The sequence below is a fragment of the Monodelphis domestica genome, chromosome 3, assembly GCF_027887165.1.
Source record: "Monodelphis domestica isolate mMonDom1 chromosome 3, mMonDom1.pri, whole genome shotgun sequence".
Taxonomy (NCBI): domain Eukaryota; kingdom Metazoa; phylum Chordata; class Mammalia; order Didelphimorphia; family Didelphidae; genus Monodelphis; species Monodelphis domestica.
The window spans coordinates 506798131-506810692 of record NC_077229.1 but is presented as its reverse complement, the minus strand read 5'-3'; the positions used below and the strand labels follow the sequence as shown (position 1 = coordinate 506810692).

General features: G+C 38.9%; 1 protein-coding gene across 2 annotated transcripts in view; it reads right to left on the bottom strand.

Moving 5' to 3' along the window:
- The window catches only part of ELOVL7 (ELOVL fatty acid elongase 7), a 130319-nt gene extending 118975 nt beyond the window's left edge, over nt 1–11344 (bottom strand). The window contains exon 1 of one of the 2 annotated variants that reach the window (XM_007486367.2): nt 11136–11344. The gene's annotated coding sequence lies outside the window, so the exon portion shown is untranslated. The remainder of the gene's footprint in view (nt 1–11135) is intronic. The other variant, XM_056824877.1, reaches the window with a different exon arrangement.
- Nucleotides 11345–12562: the final 1218 nt, after the last annotated feature.

The window sequence follows — 12562 nt, the reverse complement described above, 5'->3', positions numbered from 1 at the left end:
GCTTCTAAGATGATTTTTATGTGAATGAACATTGTTAATGAATTATCATGATTAAAAAATAATTAACATTGTTAAATGAATTAACAATAAAATTGAATAATTAACACTTCTAGATGCTCATTTAATGACCATTTCTCTGAATGCAATGAAATATATTTTGCAATACTACCATTATCAATGAAGAGGATTAATTCACAAGGATTTCTTTCTTTCTTTCTTTCTTTCTTTCTTTCTTTCTTTCTTTCTTTCTTTCTTTCTTTCTTTCTTTCTTTCTTTCTTTCTTTCTTTCTTTCTTTCTTTCTTTCTTTCTTTCTTTCTTTCTTTCTTTCTTTCTTTCTTTCTTTCTTTCTTTCTTTCTTTCTTTCTTTCTTTCTTTCTTTCTTTCTTTCTTTCTTTCCAAAACTTCTATTTCCAAAAGAAGAAAGAATATAGGAAGTAGAGGGATGTCTTTGAGGATACCAGATAAGGAGATGGGAGTGGAAGAGGTGGGATTCATGGGGTTATAAAGAGTGATTATGATATCAGACATGTCAGAAAACAACATATAGATCATAAACTTATAGCTAAAAGAAACCTTGATCCAATCCCCTTATTTTACAGATGAAGTAATTGAGGCTCAGAGATTTTACTATTTGCCCAAGATCACAAAGGAGAGTCTAAGTAGAATATTTGAATTCAAATCAATTCAAAAATTGCTCTCTGGTTCCATTCTAGCACTCCATCCTCTGATCTTGGTACAGAAAAGGGGAAAGAGAAGTAAATATCTGATAAATGGCCCCCTAGACAAACTTTTTGCTAAAGCAGCCTTAGTTTCCTTTTAATTCAAATCAATTCAAGAATTGCTCTCTGGTTCCATTCTAGCACTCTTTCTGCTGCACTGCCTCCATCCTCTGGTCTTGGTACAGGAAAGGGAGAAGAGAGGTAAACATCTGATAAATGTCCCCCCCTAGACAAACTTTTTGCTAAAGCAGGCTTAGTTTCCTTATATCCCTAGAGACCAGAATTAGGTATCAAACAGCCATAACTAGTCTTGTCCCTACTGATCCTTCTGAGGAGAGAGATGAGCAGTTTGAGAATGGAGGCATAGATCACTAGTTCCAATCCCCAAGTGCCCATAATTCATCCTAAATTATTAAATCAAGTTAAATTATTAAATCAAGGTATATTATCATTTCAGGATCTTTGTCTTTATGACAAGCAATTTGGCGAAGAAGAAAGTTCTGGGTTCAAGAGTCAAAACAACCTGTGTTCAAATTCTAAGATTTCCTGGTTATGTGACAATGGATATTGGATATATTTCTTTCTAATGATTTCTATACAACCAATATAAATAAATAATCAGAAACACCCCAGTCTTTAGGCAACAACTCTTTAAGTTACATTAGCTTAACTCCTACTGAGCTTTACTTAAGGGTTAAAACAAGGTGTTTCATCTGATATTTATAAAGTACCCTTTCTGCAATGTAGTCTGCCAGGTACTATGATGGACACAAAGATAAATAAGAAACAGCCTGACATCTCAAGGCCTTTCTACTAAATATCACAGATTTCTGCCCACATCTTGGTATTTTTCATGTGCTACTAAAATCCTGTATTTCCCCCCAATTTTACTGCAGTCATGAAAAGATTTATTCTGTCCATACTATCTACCCATTCCTACTCTGATATGGGTGCAGCCACAAGGAGTGATGTATGAAGGAAGAAAGAAATTTGGAGAAAATTCTAATACTAACACTTGAGAATAGAAGAAGGGCCAGTTCAGGGAGGGTAATAGATACATTTTACATGACATTAAATCAAGCACTTAGCTGAACTGTTTTTAGTTTTACTTATTACATTTATTTGTTATTATAGAAGCTCGTAGAGAGCTGATGAAATCAGAGTGCAGAATGAGACAATTTTATTTTACTTGGCTATTTTGTTGGACTATGCATATTTGTTACAAGAAATTTGTTTTTTTTTTTTCAATAAGGCAGGGTTGTGGGTGAGAAAAAAAAGGGGGAATTGATTTCTGTCAAAAATAAGTAAAACTTTAATTTAAAAATGAACTATTACATAATTCTATTCTCCCGATCCTGCCATCCTTCAAGCAACAGCTAAAAAATGCATCTTAGGTCCCATTTCTATAGAGCCTTTACAGAAAAAGCATGTCTACACTGATTTCTCTGTTGTAATACACAAAATGGTTAGTATCACCAATAAAAGGTCATTTAAATATTTTCTAATACTTCAAGATATGAAACACCTGTGTCACCAGCTAATAATAATAGCTCAGGTTTCTATAGCACTTTGAGATAGTAGCTATTATCACAGGTAGTAATAATAATAATAGCTAGCCTTTACATAGCACTTTAATGTTTGCAAAGCACTTTTAAAATATCCTATTTTCTCCTCTCACCACTCTTAGTGATAGGTGCTATTATTATCTCCATTTTACAAATGAGAAAATAAAAGCAAGTAACAGTTAAGTTATTTGCCCTGAGTTAGACAGCTAGGAAGTATCTAAGTTAGGATTTGAACTCAGCTCTTCTTGGACCTGACTGGAATCCAGGTCCATTTAGACTATTAGTTTCATCAATAAACATTTGTTAAGTGCCTACCATCAAATCAGAGAGCATTTGCCTAGTGTTTCGCATGGTGGCTGGCACATAGTGGTGATTAATGAAATTTTTCCCTTCTATCCCAGCCCAGCTATGTGTCAGGAACTGTGTTAAGTGCTGGGGATACAAAGAAAGGAAAATAAATAAATAAATGAATAGATGAATAAACATAAACACAAAATACACACAGTCTCTACTCACAAGGATCTCAGTCCCTCAGCTTATGGGGGGAGACAACATGAAAACCAGTAGGTTCATCCAAGCCAAAAACAGGACAAATTGGAGATAATCAACAGAAAGAAGGTGCTAAAAGTAAGAGGAATCAGAAAAGGCTTCTGGTGGAAGGCAGGATTTTACCTGGGACTTGAAGGAAGTCAGGGAGGTGGAAATAAGGACAAATATTCTAGGCATCAGGGACAAGTTTCAAATCTATTCCCCACATTTTCCTCCTTCCCTATGACGTAGGTGGTACAAGTATTAGCATCCTTATTGTTACAGATGAAGAAACTGAGGGTCAGAAAGATTAAGTGAATTGCTCAGCATCACCTAGCTCATCACAACTAGAACCAAGACTTCAACTTGTGTTCTAGAACAGAGGTGTCAAGTGTAAGATAATACCGTCACACTAGATTACTAGGAATTATCTAACTAACTAAATAAAAATACAATTAAAAATATAGATATTGCCATTATGTGATTTTCTGAATCAACCTGTGGCCCGCAGGGATTATTTTGAACAGTTCACAGTATCTAGCCAGCTTCTCGATAAGCATTAGACTAGAACATAGTTATAAAAGCCAGTACATATACAAAATACATACATGTGCAAAGATACGAGATTTTCTGCCTCTGAATTTCCCTGTCACTATCAGTATGAGCATCCTGATCTTCCAAGTTCATGACATCATGACAATGCCTTTCTCTCCTTGACCCTATGGATTGAAACTGTCCATTGATCAACATCCAACTATTTAAGGATTTACTAACAGGCAAGCATTATGCTGAGTGTTAGGTACACAAAGAAAAAAGTAAAAATAATCTTGTTTTCAGGGTGCTAATATTCCCATAACGGTGACTAAATGTATTTCACATAAATAAGAATATACAAGATACATTCAAAGTAGATCCAAGTGTGGCATTGACTCTCTTTGCTCCTCTTTCTCTCTGTCTCCCTACCCCACTCTCTCTGTCTCTCTCCTTTATCTCTGACTCTGTCTTTACCTCCCCTTTCCCCTTCTTCTCTTGTTTCTTTCCAGTTTTCTCTCTCTTCTCTTTCCAATTCTCTATCTCCTTTCCTCTCTGTCTCTGTCTCTCTCTCTCTCTCTCACACACACACACACACACATACACACACACACACACACACACACACACACACACACACACACCTGCACCCACTCCAGAAGCTTTGAGTAATATCTGAGAGGGACAGACACATAGCTACTGCTCACTCTCAAGGTTCTAGAGTTAATCATACTGTTGAGAGAAATATATATGTATATATTTATATATATGTATATATCAATCGCACTGCAGTATATATATGCATATATTATATATATGCATAGATATATATTATATCTATGATATATATTGGAATATATATATATCTAGATATATATTATATCTAACTATAGCCTTGCGTATATATATATATATATACGCAAGGCTATAGTTAGATCTTAAGCCCCAAAGTATTTCCAAACTATGAAAATCTGTCATGATGGCGCCATTGACTCTTATACATGAAACATTTAGTAAATGAAAAGACAAAAGCAAAAAAAATAGTACTTAAAAGAATGCACAGGCAAGAATAATCCAAATACAGCAGTCCCATAAACCTGCGACATACTCTTTCAGCAATGCACACAGTGTCCACGGGGCAAGAGTGAGCCCACACATACAGTGATCGAGCACTAAAGCAAGTGTGTCAGGAAATCCATGTGTCTGGAACAACTCAGGACTGAACTACAAAATTTCACGTCTTCGACCTTCTTAAAGAAGTCTGTACTACACATCACCTGCTAACTAGGAAAATGTCTTTTCTGAACCTCTTCACTCTTCTGCTGAGCCATGTTTCTTTGTTATTTTCAAGTTACTGAGGCAATACGAAGCACTATAATAATAATAATAATAATAATAATAATAGCTAGTGTGGTTTAAGATTTGCAAAGCATTTTAATATGTTGTCATTGTCCAGTTCTTTCAGTTGTGTCTGATTCTCTATGACCCTTGAGGCCAGATTTGAACTCGGGAAGACCAATCTTCCTGACTTCAGGACCGGCATTTTATCCACTGTGCTACCTAGTTCATTTACTTTTCACAATAACTCTGTGAAATAGGATGTTAATATTATCTTCATTTTAAAGATGAGGAAAGTGGGGCTGAGAGGTTAAGTGAATTGCCCAGAGTCACACTGCTAGTATGTGTCTTATGCAGGATTAGAACTCAAATCTTCCTGACCCCCTAGTCCAAATCTACCCACTGCACCATCTAACTACCTTTCAGGGACAAGGAGTCCCCTAGGCTTTCAGCCATCAAACTAGGAAGCTCTATCTGATCTCAGAGCTCTAAGGAATTTCCCTCTCTCAAGCTGTACTTAAAAGCAACAGAGGAAAACCCAGCCAGTTCTCTGTAGAATACAGCTCCTCCCAGCTACAGAATTCTCTCTACTCCATTGATCTCCCAATAGTAACTATAGAGCCACTCCCCATCACCTTTAATATTAGTGCTTTCTGAGATCATCTCCAATTTATCCTGCTTACATTAAACTGTGAGTCCCTTGAGAGAAAGGGACTTGGGTTTTTTGGCTTGTTTTGGGGATTTGGGTTGGCTTCCCCACCCCTTTCTTTAAAGTCCCAGCCAGCCCTCTGTCCAGTGTGATGTTTATTAAATGCTTGATGACTGACTAACTGACTTGACTAGCCCCAATCAGATGTTATCAATCTCAGGCTGAAGAAACCACTCTTTTCCCATTATTCTGCTGTGCTCATCTGGAGAGTACTCCCTCATCTTGTCTCCTTTGACAACTCCTCATGTGATTGCCACATCTTCTCTTTTGGTTTCAATTCATCTGGCTGCTAATGCTGTAAATCCGAACCCATTCATAAGTAGTAATCAATCTTTAACTGAGGCTGAAAAACTCCAAGCCCACATGTCTATCAGGTATATGACAAATAATTATTAGGGAGTAGTCCCCAAAAGGTTCTATTATCTATGGTTTCCTGTTAACCCTTTAAAACCCTGAAAACGATCATATGTTAATAAGCTGATGGAAAACAATGCAATGCAACCTTTGGAAAGTATCCACACCATTGAAATATGCTCTCCTCAGGCATTTGTATCTGTGTGACAGTATTCTCCTTAAGTAGCTCTTAGCTGTGTTTCTCATGCAAATGTCTTTTCCCCACTTCATGGTTAGTAAAAATGCCCAATATGAAAAGGCAGTGCTGTAAACAAAGCAACTTTAGCGGGGAAGGCGTGAGCAGCGGAGGACTAAATAGTTCCCCCAACACGAGATGTTCTTTCTTCCTATCTCTGCCTCACAGTTTCCTTTAAGTCCCAACTAAGATCCCACCTTTCCAAATTCCCCTTCTTTTTTTTTTAAACCTGTACCTTCTGTCTCAGAATTAATACTAGGTATCAATTCAAAGGAGGAAGAAGAGTAAGGGCTAGGCAACTGGGGTTAAGTGACTTGTCCAGGAAGTGTCTGGAGCCAGATTTGAACCCAGAACCTCTTGTCTCCAGACCTGTCTCTCTATCCATTGAGTCTGCCTATTCATTATTCTCTTTAAATGATCCACTTTCAGCTGGATCAATAAGCAAGCCATGACTTTCTCATTCTACCTCTCCCTACTAGGCCATTTCTTCTGACTCCCCAATGCTTTCTTTTACCCTAAATCCTTACTTCAAGCCCAAATATATGCACTTCATATTCTTAAAAACCTGGATTAAAAACCATACCTTTCAGGAAGCTCCATTCTCAACTGCAAATGACTTCCCTTCTCCCATTAATACATTTCCAGGAGACCATTAATTTGCCTTTCATCATCTATAAACAAGTTCTTTTACTTACCTGAAGGAACATCAGACAAGTCTGAGCCTTGGTTTTCTCCGCTGTAAAATGATATAGATCGGACTCAATGATTTTTAATGTCCTTTCTGGCCCTGACAATTATGAATCTAGCAATCTGACCCAACACATTCATTTTACAGAGGTGAAACATAAAGATACCCCCAAATTCCTTGCTTATATGTGGCAGAGTATTGCTGAGAGAAGGCAGAATATAACACTAAACAGTATCTGAGAATTGCCAAAAAAGAAAATAGGGCAGTTGGGTGCTACTCTAAATCTCTGAGGAGATCTCAGGAGAGGTATTTAGTGAATAAAGGTGTGTTTGCAGAAGACAAGGGGCTTGGAGTCAGAATTCTAGACCTTTGGAGCACAGAAGATTATTCAAAGTCATTTTATGAAACATCCAGCAATTGAATTTTTGTTAAAACAGAACGAAGGAGAGTAAGGTAAAGAGGGAAAGGTAGATGACAGGTGGAGTTTGGATTGTCTTAATTGCCCGACTTAGGTGTTTGTATTTTGTCTTGTAGACACTTTATCAAGGAAATAACATGGTTAGACCTATACTTTCTGATTATTTTGAAAGCTGTGATTGTCACACTGGAAGATACTAGCAGGGAGACCAGTGAAGATGCTATCACAATAATCCAGGCAAGGAAATGTTGGCCCTGAATTGGGGTTGCTGACAGCATAATTGAAAAGTAGGGGACCTATGCAAGATTTAGAACCAACATAACTGGATTTGGAAGCAAATGAAAAAGGAAGAGTCAAGGATGATTCTAGAATTTGCGATCTGGGAGGATACTGGGCATTGCCAGCTCTAGAAATAGGGAAGTTGGGAGAAGGGGAAGACTTTGAAAAGAATATTTCAGATATGTTCATTTTGAGGTAGTAGAAAGTTCTCCAGATGGAGATGTCTACCATATAGCTGGAGATTCAGGAATGAAACTAAGCGAGAGACCAGTAACCACTGTACAGATTGGGGAGTCATCTACATAAAGATAACAATGGAAAGAATCCTCTTTGTGCTTTCTATTTTCTGGTCAAACTGGCTTGAGAGTCATCTCCAGTCTCTGTACTCTGTCTTTGGGATACAGTACCACTTCACTTTTGCCTTTCTACAAAGCACTGCTCAAATACCCTCTCTTATAGCAGACTTCTCCTGATAATCCCAATTATTAACACTTCCTTCACTTATTGTATAATATAATATAATATAATATAATATAATATAATATAATATAATATAATATAATATAATATAATATAATATAATATAATATAATATAATATAATATAATATAATATAATATAATATAATATAATATATAACAAGTATAATATATTATTATTATTATACTTGGAATTATTTGCATTATTATACAACTTCTTTATTTACTTGTGTAAACATATCCCTCAAGTAGAATGTAAGTTCCTTGAAGGAAGGGACTGTTTAGCTTTTTGTCCCCAGTACCTAGTAAAATGCCTAGAATACAGTAGATATTTAGTAAGTTTTTGGTGGGGTGGGGGTAGGTGGCTCAGTAAATTGAGAGCCAGACCTGCAAATGAGAGGTACTGGGTTCAAACTTGGCCTCAGACACTTCCTGATTGAGTGACTCTGGGCAAGTCACTTAACCCTAACTGCTAGCCCTTACCACCTTACTGCAGTGGAATTGATATTTAGTATTAATTCTAAAACAGAAGATAAGGTGTTTTGTTTTGTTTTTAAATAATGATAAGTGTTTGGCTAATTGAATGAGAATGGATGCAATTACTAAAGGAAAGAAAAAAGGAACAAAAGTAGAATTTTTGAAGGACATCCATGGTTAATTGGTGGGAAGAATAAACATCCAAAGATGAAGCTAGCAGACACGTGAAAAAAAAAATACAGGAGAGAGCAGTGTTAGGAAAGTAAAGGAAGAAGAGTATCTAAAAGAAAGGAGTAATTGGTGTCAACAATTGAGACTATCATAAACAAGTTTGCCTGGAGTGGAGGGTAGAAATGGGTGTGAAATGGCAGATGAGGTAGGATAGGCCATATTTTGATGTGCCTTGAACATAAAGCTATGGAGTTTGGACTTTATTCTATAGAATGCAGAGACAGTAGACTCATACGCAGGAGAGTTTCATGTATAGAGCTGTTTTGAGAATAGCCTGACAGTGGTGATTAGATTAGATGGAATGGGAGACTACAGGTTGGGAGACCAGTTAGGAGACTATTGAAATAGCTTAGGTGCAAGGTGATAAGAGTAGTAACAGAATGGGTAGGAGTAGCAGAAAAGGGAGGAGTAGATGCAAGAGACATCACAATGGAATCAACAGAACTGAGATCAGTTGGATATGAGGCATCGGAGAGCAGACGAAGAGAGAGTCAAAGTCCGCTCCAAGCTTTCAAATGTTGGCAAGGAGTACCGCTTACAGACATAGGGAGGAAAGATCAGTGTTATTTCATTTCTTACAGGTTGAGTTTGAAATGAAACCGAAATAATCCAAATGGAAATTTCCAGAAGGCAACTGGAGATACTATGGTATAACTGATGAGGGAAATCTAGACAACAAAGGTAAATATGAGGATCCTCAAGAAGAGATAGATGAAATCATGAGCTTGGATGAGACCACTACAGGAAAAGAACATACAAAGAGAACTTCCTATAGCAGATGCCTGAATTTTGGATTATATGAATTTAGGGAATCGGGAAAAAAATAAAGCCAGGAATTGAGACAGATTAGGAAAATCCAAAGAATTTAGTGATTTTGAGAAACCACAAAAAGAGAAAGAAAGGAAGAGAAGGAAAGGAGAGTTAATAGTTTTTAAAACAGAAGGAAAGTCAAGAAAGGCCACTAAGAAAAAGATCCCCTGACTGGGCAACAAGCAAGGTGGATGATGATATTGGAGAGAATAATTCGGTAGGATTGCAACAGGAAGCCAGATTTCAAGGGGATGAAGAAAGAACCTGTTAAGAAAACTAAAGTTTGTGATAAATTTTATATATGTAAATATATGTATATACACAGATATCCTATATACACATACATATTTACACATATATGTATTTATATACACATATCCCTTTAAGAAATTGCAAAGTGCTTCCTCTCTAATAATTTCAGGGGGTAGAGTAACAGGATGGTGCCTAAGAAAGGTCAAAGGAAAATACATGGAAGATAGGAGAGACACCAACAAGTTTAGGGCAGAGAGAAGGGTTCATTGCAGAGGAATACTTCTTTGGGGAAACGATCTTCAGTTGTTTCCCACACTTAGTTTATGCAGTTAGATTGTTAGCTTCCTAAAGACTGGCTGTATTTTCCTATATGTTGCATTCTTCTATGGTACCTAAGACAATGTTCCGCGTAGAACAGACACTAAAGAGTTAACAAAATAAAACTTGGATGACTTCTCCTCATCCCAGAACTTGGAAGAGGACAAAAGTAACAAACCTTTCCCCATCTCTGGCATGACCAGTTTGACAAATACAAACCCCTCGTCACCATTCTCCTGCCAGCAGTACAGGATGCAGTTGGAGGAGCCAAAGAAACAGTACTGGGAGCCAAGTGCAACGCCCAAAGTGGATTCCGAAGCAGCCAGAGCACAAAAGGGCCAGGAAAGCGAAGGAAGCTAGGGAATTCGGACAATCCAGAGGGCTCAAACTTTCTACAGGGCAAGAGCGCGCCAGTCATTTGCACGGTCAAGCCACGCTGACCTTATTTCAAGGGCAAGCTTCACTGAGCGCCTTTGCCCTCCCCGGGACCCACGCGGTTGGAAGCCTGGTGCAGACCCAATGCGGATGCACTCCATAGAGGGCGAAACCTGCCAGCCCGAAACCAGGACAACTTCCTACCAGGTTTCCCTCCATCCAAGAAAGGTTATGATATCAAACTGGCCATTGATCCTTTGGGACAACCCAGATCCTCCCGACTCCAGGCCTGGCACTCTATCCACTGTACCACCCACTTGCCCGCAAAATATAGGAAAGGTGATGTTTTGTCGTTTAGTCGTTTTTCAACGGGTCCGACTCTTCATGATCCCACTTAGGGTTTTCTAGGCAAAGATACCGGAGTGGTTTGCCATTTCCTTCTCGTTTTACAAAAGAGGAAACTGAGGCCACCAAGGTTAAGTGACTATCTCAGAGTCACCCAGCTAGTTAAATGTCAGTCCGAATTTGAAATCGGGAGTATTCCGTGACTCCAGGCCGGGCACTCTCTCCTTGGCGCCACCTGGCTCCTCTTCTTTCTTTCTCTCGGCTCAAAGCAGTATTTAAAAGGTCGCTCTCATCTCGGTAAGGGGCCTCATTCCTATTTACCTAGAAACTCAGGCTTCGCAGTCTCGGGGCACCTGGATTCTCAGAGTTTCTGGGTTCCTCTGGACTACTCTTGTAAATGACCTCTCCCGACTCCCTCTCCCAGGTCCCAACCCTCGGAGATTCTGCTCTCAGAGAAAATTGGTTTCCCACCCCAGCACTCACCGGCTAGGCTGCTGGCGCGAGGGGGAGCGGAGCAGGGCGCAGCTGGGAAGACGCTGGGGCAGGGCGCGAGTTCTGGGAACAGAGGCAGAGCTGGAGGAAGCGCAGCCCAAGCGCACGCAGCTGGATTCAAGAGAGTTGCCCAGCCTACCTCCAGACAGCGGCCCCTGCCGCCCTCACAGAAGACGGGAGAGAAGAATAAAGAAAAAGGGGAGGAGAAAAGCCAGCCTAGGGAGTCACTTGCTCTGCCCTCCCGCCCACCCCTTGGCGTGACAAGAGGGGAGGTGCAGCCTTGCCCAGCTTGCCGGGGCGCGGCCAGGTACGGGTAAAGAGAGAGATCTCCTGGGGCCCCCAGCTCGGGAGGGAACGAGCTGAAAGTGGGGCCTCTGGAAGGCCTCCAGCTAGTCTACTGAAGCCAAGAAATATCGACAAACCCTCCAGGAACTTGAAACCAAATCTCTCACACTTCCCAGAATAGAGCCGTGGGAAGTAGGGAACAAACAGCTTCTTTTTAAGATATCCTAGGTTATGTATTAATAATATTTCTACTCATCGATTTATTTATTCGTTTGTTTTGGACCAAAAGGACATCACCACTTGATAGCTTCTTGGTTCTTGCAAATGTGGATGGCCTCAGATTAGTGTGGGTTATATGAAATGGAAAGCTCTGCCTGGATCCTTTCATTCGTTTGTTTAACAGACATTCATTCAGCACCTACTATGTGTCAGGTTCTTTTCTAGGTCTGACCCTACAAACACAAATAATACTTCCTATTTTCAAGGGGCTTATACTCGAAAGGGAGGAAAATATATGAAATTAACTAGATTAATATAAATATCGAGTTCTATCTATATCCACAAGTAGGTCTACATGGCTCAATAAATAGAAATATGGATAAAAACAGCTGTACATACAGCTATAAAAAGTACTTAGTTATTTTCATGATGGTTTCCCCCTTTAGAAGAAATCTAAGTTTATAGGTATGGATGTAGATATATACATAGTATATGGAAGGCACCATCAACTGGAGGAACTGGGAGCAGTCCACTACTGAAAGGGAGTTGAAGGGTGCCTAGGAGACTCAAAGGAAGCTGTAGGAAAGGGATCTGTCAGGAGCTTACCCTTACCAAGGCTCACCAAGAAACAGATAGAGCTGAAGTGCCAGGATGGTGGGATCCTGGAGTCTTTGGAGAGTAAAGTGTCACAAGACTGGAAAGGTAGAAAGGTTCCAGCTCATAAAGAGTTAATTTTTTCAACTAGATTTTGATATCTTTTATTTTTTACATTACCTAAATTTCCCCCTTTATATTCCTCTTTCTCTCCAAACCAGACATCTATCTCTTTTTTTTTTTTAAGAAAAAGAGGAAGAAAAGAAAAATCAGCAAAACTAATCAATAATTTTTTAAAAATCTGACTATATGCAATGCTC